This window comes from Dama dama, chromosome 4 (assembly GCF_033118175.1).
Source record: "Dama dama isolate Ldn47 chromosome 4, ASM3311817v1, whole genome shotgun sequence".
In the NCBI taxonomy this organism is placed as follows: Eukaryota; Metazoa; Chordata; class Mammalia; order Artiodactyla; family Cervidae; genus Dama; species Dama dama.
The window spans coordinates 43,718,331-43,725,576 of record NC_083684.1 but is presented as its reverse complement, the minus strand read 5'-3'; the positions used below and the strand labels follow the sequence as shown (position 1 = coordinate 43,725,576).

At 37.0% G+C, this 7,246-nt stretch overlaps 1 non-coding gene across 1 annotated transcript; it reads left to right on the top strand.

The window, feature by feature from the left end:
* Nucleotides 1–6,501: 6,501 nt before the first annotated feature.
* On the top strand, nucleotides 6,502–6,608 carry LOC133055279 (U6 spliceosomal RNA). The gene has a single exon (XR_009692578.1). It is a non-coding gene; the product is annotated as a U6 spliceosomal RNA (small nuclear RNA).
* The last annotated feature ends 638 nt before the right edge of the window (nucleotides 6,609–7,246 follow it).

The following is a 7,246-nucleotide window of genomic DNA, read 5'->3' as shown; positions in this document are numbered from 1 at the left end:
AATAATAAAAGTTCTAAAAGGATAAAAACTGATTTATCAGCTTATCCTAGAAGTAGGGGCATCTCTTGGAAGTTTGAAAGTGGTAAACCCAGAACACACATGATGAAATTAAACAGAGGACTACTTGGCATAACAAAGTAAAGTTTCAGACATTGTTACTTCAAGAAAAAAAAACAGGTTTCAAAACAATCTAAACAGATAAATTGATGTAAGATTCATAATATATCATTAAAGGGAAACTGGGATGTTTTCTTGATTGGTAACATACTGCCACAGTGCACACTTCAATCTTTCTGTTACTAGGGAGTCAGAATCCTATGAATTTTTGGTATGGTAATTATATGTTTTTATAAATGTTAATTGTCTCCCTTCATTTTCAAGGGAAGGAAACTTAGTATGATTAAGTCTACTTAATCAATGCAAAATTTAACAAGACAATCTAACAGCTTTAAAAAAAATCAAGGTCAATGATTAGGAGGGTGTTACTTTATGAACTCATACAGTAATAAGTCATGGGTGTTAAGATCTATACCATCTTTTAAGTTAAACCTTGACTGCAAAAAATAACAGCTAAAAACTGTTGCTATTTGCTACCATTCTGAAGGAATTTTTACGACTTAATTTCTGCACTTCATTCCATATGTCCAAAGCACAAGGGCAACGAATATTCATTTGTGTGTAGTCTCAAAAAATAAACTCAAGATAAGTAACAGGATTGAAAACCAGCTCTTTTACCATCTTGGACCCAAGATAAAAAGATCCATTAGGGAAGGAGATGTGTTAATGAAGACAGTAAATTAGTAGGTTTGCGAACCAATTTCTTGTGTCCTCAATTCAATGTGACAGAGACAAATTCACTATCATGAAAATAAAAAGCACAAACTAAAACTGTAATTGTAGGGGTTTTTATTATAAGGCCTCAAAGCCAATTGTTAACCACTAGACAAGCCAAATGTTCATAGACAGCTGAAGACCACAGATTTTTTTCCCCTTCATTTTATATTTGTTTTTCTCATTTTGGCCTTTAAGGTAGGGCTGTACTTGCTTGTTTGTCCCTAGGGAAAATTAGGTATAAGGAAAAAGCTATTGTTTCTGAAGAATGACCACCAGTGTCAGGTTTCTCTCTGTAACCTGAAACAGAGGGAGCTGTTTCATTCCCAATAAGGTCTCAGAGAAAGTTATAGCTTAAAGGTAGATAATTGCCATGTACGAACACTAAGAAGGGACAAGCTGTGTTTTATAGAGTTAATCCTCAGAGGAAGATATGGATTCCCAGGCAATGTTTGCAAACAATGAACAATAGGTTCCGTGGGGTGACTGTGCTGGCCAAAATCTCCTACTTGTGATGGTGAGCACTGTCATGTTATTAACTGTTTGTGGATGATGATATAAAGAAACTGTGCCTGTCCATTTATTTTTAAATATAGCATATTTGTAAAATATTGAGAGAAATAACATCTGATAAAGATGGACAGGGAAGCCTGGCGTGCTGCAGTCCATGGGGTCGCAAAGAGCCGGACAGAACTGAGCAACTGAACTGAACTGAACTGAAAGAGGATTCTAAAAGCTACCTTAATAATTGACAGATGATCTATGATAAAGAAAGTATAATTTAAGGAATCTAATACAAATGCCAACACAAATAATGTAACCATCATACAGATTATTAGTTTTATTGTTATCAAGAAAAAACAAATCACTTTTCACTGCGTTCATTGCTATTATCACGGTTTGCCTGGAATATCACAAAAGCTTCCTAACTTGTCTTCTCGCTGCCATTGTCCCTCCCTACCCACACTGCCGACAATGTATTTCTTGGCATAATGGCCACAGAAAAAAATCTGTTCATGATATGCCACAGGTTAAAACTTTACAGTGAGGTTTTCTTTCAAGTTAAAAACAAAGGTTTTAAAGGGCATTGTGCCATTAGGTCCTCCACTACTAAAGATCTCACTTACTATACTGCTCTCTCTGCTGTGCGTTTTATTTAGTCCTGCACGCTAACCTCCTCAGACTTGCCAGGTACATTCCTGCCTCATCGCCTATGCATATGACATGCCCTCCCCCTGTTATCCTGTTATTCTAGTTATCTATTCTCATGGCTTACTCTTCATCTCCTTCAATGTTGCCTTCTCAATGAAATCTTTCTTTGATGCACTATTTAAAACTGACAATACTCCCCATCTCAGAATCATTTCATATTCTCCTTTATTGCTCTCTTTTTCTCATGAATACTTGCCTAACAAAAATAGGATTTACTTACCTAATTTACTAGGGCTTCCCTGGTGGCTCAGATGGTAAAGAATCGGCCTGCAGGAAACCCAGATTCGATCCCTGGGTCGGGAAGATTCCCAGGAGAAAGGAATGGCTACCCACTCCAGTATTCTTCATTGGAGGATTCCAAATAATTTATTCCTTGTTTCTCCTTACTAGGGTAAGAACAGGAATTTTGTCTATTTTAAGTACTGTTGTGTTCCCTAGTGTGTAGCCTGTACCTAGCATATAATACACACTCAATACATATCAATTTAACCAATGGAAGTTACTGTAGTATAGAGTTTAAGTCTCTGAAGTTATACTGCCAGGACTCAGACTCTGGCTTAACAATAACCTGCCTTCATAAAACTTTAGTTTCTTTTCTATTAAAATAGGAAAAATTATAATTCCCAGTTGTACCATTCTTGTGAAAATTAAACTAGATGGTTTATCCGAAAGCATTTAACAATTCTCTTGGATGACCAGTGGTGTTACCGGTATCAGACTTGCCTTATATTTGTGTTCTGCTTGGTTGCTCCTCCTAAGGTTGTGGTCTGAAAAGTGCCTCCAGACAGAAAGCTGGGGTGATGATGGGAAAACTGGACAAAATATATGAAACAACTTGTTTTAGACACTGGACAAAAGGCAGGGTTATTATCCCAAAGAGAAGGAAACAAACAAGGCAAGCCTCCTAATCACCGCAGCTTTCTCTGGAGCCACTTTCCAGACCACAGCCTAAGGAGACGGAACCAAGAAGAGCATGGCAGTTTCATGTGGTTGAGAAAAATGGAAACAAGTTTAGGAAAATCAAAGTACCTGGAATTTACACCCAACAGGAGGGAGGTGCAATGAGAAAGAAGTCCAAAAAGCTGCCTAGTGGTATCTGAGAGCAATGGTTCTCAAACTTTTTGATCTTAAAACCTCTTTACACTCCTAAAAACTGAGGACATCAAAGAGATGTTATTTATATGGATTATATTTGTCAATACTTAGTGTATTATAAATTATAATTGGTAACTTTATAAATTATTTGTAATATCTGTTTATCAGTTCATTTAAATATAAGAGCCACATATATAACAACAAATTCTAATTCAAATACAAAGACATAGAATTAAAAGGATGCAAAAATATATAACATTCAGATACTAGTCATGAGAAAATTGGCATGGCTATATTAATCATCAGGCAAAATGACAACAGAATAAAAAATATTATCAGAAACAAACAGGGGCATTTCCTTATGATAAAAGGGTAAATTCATCAAGAAGACATACAAGTCCTAAATATATGTGTACTTGATAAGAGAACCTCAAAATAAAGGATGGACAAATGGATAAATCTAAAAGAAGAAACAGTCAAATTTGCAAGTGTAAATTGATGATTTCCACATTCTTTTCTGTATAGATAGAACAAGTAGATTGAAAGTCAAAAAAGCCCTTGAAACACAGAGGTGCTTGATAAATAGTAGCTATTATTTTATTGTAAATACAGTTAATTATAGCTAATGAAGGGCTTCCCCAGTAACTCAGCAGTAAAGAATCCACCTGCAGTGCAGGATAGGCAGGAGACATGGGTTCAATCCCTGGGTCGGGAAGATCCCCTGGAGGAGAAGAGGCAACCCACTTCAGTATTCTTGCCTTGGAAATCACAGGGACAGAGGAGCCTGGCGGGCTAACGTCCATAGGGTTGCAAGGAGTCAGACACCACTGAGCGACTGACATACACACATACACATAGCTGATGAAAATTTTAAATAATAGAAACTCCTGTAACCTAATTAGATGTAATAGGAGCCACTTGTTACAGTGGTTCAGGGATACAAATTGCTAAAGAAGCAAAGATTCTATTAAAAGAAAAACTATAAGATGTTTGGGGCTAGAAACAGCAGTATCACTGACTGATAGCAATATCTCTAATCATAATACAGACTTTACAAAATTATAAAAGCAAAACCTATGCATGCTACTTTTAAAATACTTGAAGCATCTAACACTGAATGTTAGAAATCAGACTTGGAAAGCAGTACTTAACTTTATAGACAGAGATTATGCAGTATAGCTTCCTACTCTGATGATGACATTTAAACTACAATAATTAATTCTTGGTATCAAATTATTAGCCAAATATCGCATTCTTATTTTTTTTCTTTAAAAAATCATTTTCAATGAGACATAATTTATCCTTTTTGCTTTTTTCCTTTCCTTTTTTTTTCATTTATTTATATTAGTTGGAGGCTAATTACAATATTGTAGTGGTTTCTGCCATACATTGACATGAATCAGCCATGGATTTACATGTGTTCCCCATCCTGAACCCCCCTCCCACCTCCCTCCCCATCCCATCCCTCTGGGTCATCCCAGTGCTCCAGCCCTGAACACTTGTCTCATGCATCCAACCTGGACTGGTGATCTGTTTCACAATTGATAATATACATGTTTCAATGCTATTCTCTCAGATCATCCCACCCTCACCTTCTCCGATAGAGTCCAAAAGTCTGTTCTATACATCTGTATCTCTTTTTCTGTCTTGCATGTAGGGTTATCGTTACCATCTTTCTAAATTCCATATATATGCATTAGTATACTGTATTGGTGTTTTCCCTTCTGGCTTACTTCACTCTGTATAATGGGCTCCAGTTTCATCCACCTCATTAGAACTGATTCAAATGTATTCTCTTTAATGGCTGAGTAATATTCCATTGTGTATATGTACCACATATGCATTCATCTGCTGATGGGCATCTAGGTTGCTTCCATGTCCTGGCTATTATAAACAGTGCTGCGATGAACACTGGGGTGCACGGGTCTCTTTCAGATCTGGTTTCCTCGGTGTGTATGCCCAGAAGTGGGATTGCTGGGTCATATGGCAGTTCTATTTCCAGTTTTTTAAGGAATCGCCACACTGTTCTCCATAGTGGCTGTGCTAGTTTGCATTCCCACCAACAGTGTAAGAGGGTTCCCTTTTCTCCACATCCTCTACAGCATTTATTGCTTGTAGACTTTTGGATAGCAGCCATTCTGACTGGCATGAAATGTTACCTCATTGTGTTTTTGATTTTCATTTCTCTAATAATGAGTGATGTTGAGCATCTTTTCATGTGTTTGTTAGCCATCTGTATGTCTTCTTTGGAGAAATGTCTGGTTAGTCCTTTTGATTTTTATTTATTTTGACAAATTACCACAAAGTAACATTATTCATCACCACCCATAGTCACCATTATTTTTTGTAGTGACAACAAATGATATCTACTCTTTTAGCAATTTCAAGTAGACAGTATATTATTGTTAACTATAGTCACCATGCTGTACATTTGGTCTCTGGAACTAATTCATTTTATAGCTGAATTTTTGCACCCTTTGATCAATGTCTCCCCTTCTTTCCCACCGCTAGTCTTTGGTAATCAACTTTCTACTCTGAGTAGGATTTAAAGAAAAAAAAAATGATTCCATATATAAGTGAAATCATACAATATCTTTTTGTGTCTGGCTTACTTCACTTAGTACAATATACCCCAGAATCATCCATGTTCTCACATGGCAGGATTTGTCTTTTTTAAGATGAACAAAATTCACCCTTAGGTGTACAGTTCCATAAATTTTGACCAATGTATTAAGTCATGAAACCACCAATACCATAAGCAAGGTACAGAATATTCCTATCACCTCTGAAAATTCCTTCCAACCCTAATATGATCAATCTCCCCTTCTCACTTCTAGCTTCAGGCAAAGTCCAGCTCATGCTTGGCTTGGAATGCCACATTAAGAATGTCAAGTCTTCATCTTAGGAGAAATGGGAAGCCTGAAGTTTCACGAACAGGACAGAAATAATCAGATTTGTGTTTTTTAAAAGCATCATCTTGGTTGTGATATGGAGAAGTGATTGTCAGAAGAAAGAATGTAGGAAAAACAGGAAGTCTTGCAGTAGAAAGATGATAGTAACTTGACTTAGGGTGGTAGTAATGGATACTTCCCTGACAGCTCAATTGGTAAAGAATCCGCCTGCAATGCAGGAGACGCCGGTTGAATTCCCGGGTGGGGAAGATCCACTGGAGAAGGGAAAAGCTACCCACTCCTGTATTCTGGCCTGGAGAATTCCATGGACTCTATAGTCCATGGGGTTGCAAAGAGTTGGACATGACTGAGCGACTTTGCCGTCCTCGTTAGATGACGTTAGGTGAGTATCCCTGCCTGTCATGCAGGAGACCAGGGGTTAGATTCCCCGACAGTGAGGCAACATGTCCTTGTGCTCGTTTTGGCAGCACATACACTAAAACTGGAATGATCCAGAGAAGATTAGCATGGCCCCTGCCCAAGGATGACACGCAAATCTGTGAAATAGTCCATATTTTTGGTGCTTCCCTCATAGCTCAGTTGGTAAAGAATCCACCTGCAAGGCAGGAGATCCCCGTTCAATTCCTGGGTTCAGATGATCTGCCAGAGAAGGGATAGACTCCCCACTTCAGTATTGATAGGAAGTGGTTGAATTTAAGATATTTGTAAAGTAAAATTAACAGAACTTGATGAATTGAACATGGAGTAGAGGTTCAAAAAGAGATTCTTATATTTCTGCAATTGGATATATAGTGAAGCCATTTTGAAAAGGTAAGGAATGAAAGATAAAAGGAGTGCGAATTTGAAGATCACAAGTACAGTTTTAGACATATTGCTTTGGGATTATGTTTAGAAATATCAAGCAGAACAGAAATCTTGACGACAGATAGAAATTTAAGAATCGAAGGCCAAAAAAAAAAAAAAAATTAAAGGCAGATAACTGAAGCCTGGGTATGGATAAGATCTTCTAAGAGAAAGAATATCTTTCAATTAACATAAAAATTTAAAAGAGCAATTAATTTTAATGCCTTTTAGAGAAAAGGACACATGTAGTGTAGCAAATTCTCATCAGCCTTCTGATGTCAAACATAATAATCATCATTTTAATGTATTATCCTAACAGACTATCATAATCACTTTATGCGGTAGGTACTATC